We start from the raw sequence: 1,025 nt of genomic DNA on the forward strand, positions 1-1,025 counted from the left end.
GGGAAGTCAGTGGGGGCAACCTGGCCTGCAGGGAAGGGCAGCTTGGGGCGAGATCAGGCCAGCAGGGGAGGGCAGTTGGGGGTGATTGGGCTGGCAGGGGAGCAGTTAGGCATCAATAAGGCTTTCAGGGGAGCAGTTAGGGGGTGATCAGGCTGGCAGGCAGGCGAGTGGTTAGGAACCAGCCATCCCGGATTTTGAGAGAGAAGTCTGACTGCTGGTATAGGCCCCCAGGGATCAGAGAACGTTCAGGCTGGGCTGAGGGACATGTCCTCATGCACGAATTTCATTCCCTGGGCCTCTAGTCCTATATAATAAAAGTGTAATATGCAAATTGACTGAACAGTGGAACAACCAGTCAGTGGGGGTCAGGGCTAGTGAGTAGGTGGTGCCAGGCCAGCCAAAGGGTGTGCCAGTGGGCAGAGGAAGGAAACAGCGATGGGGGGGTGGTGACCAGTGGCAGAGGGACAATGGGGGGGGGGCTGCACTGTCCCCTGATTGGCTCATCTTGTCACCTCCATAGAGGGAGGCTAGGCGACAATGGCAGGGAGATGGGGATGGCATCGTCCCCTGATCCCTTGTCTGGTTGCCTCTCTCAGAGGGAGGCCAGGTGGCAGCAGCAAAGGGTTGATGGGGGTGGTGCTATCCCCTGATTGCCTGTCTGGTCACCTCTCACAGATGGAGGCCAGACTGCGGCTTAGGCCTCCTCCCCGCAGGACATCCCCTGAGGACTCCCAGACTGTGAGGGGGTGCAGGCTGGGCTGAGGGACCCACCACCGTGTCTGAGGGGTCCCAGACTATGAGAGGGCACAGGCCAGGCTGAGGGACCCTCCCAAGTGCACAAATTTTTGTGTACTGGGCTTCTAGTGAAGTTATCTTTACACTAATAAAAGAGAAAAATGGTAATTGGCGTACGAGCTACCCTTTTCATTGGCTAATCAGGGTTATATGCAAATTAACTGCCAACTCAGAAGGCAGTTAACTGACAACAAAGATGGAGGTTAATTTGCATATGTAGGAACAATGCA

The sequence above is a fragment of the Myotis davidii genome, unplaced genomic scaffold (genome assembly GCF_000327345.1).
Source record: "Myotis davidii unplaced genomic scaffold, ASM32734v1 scaffold273, whole genome shotgun sequence".
NCBI classification, from domain to species: Eukaryota; Metazoa; Chordata; class Mammalia; order Chiroptera; family Vespertilionidae; genus Myotis; species Myotis davidii.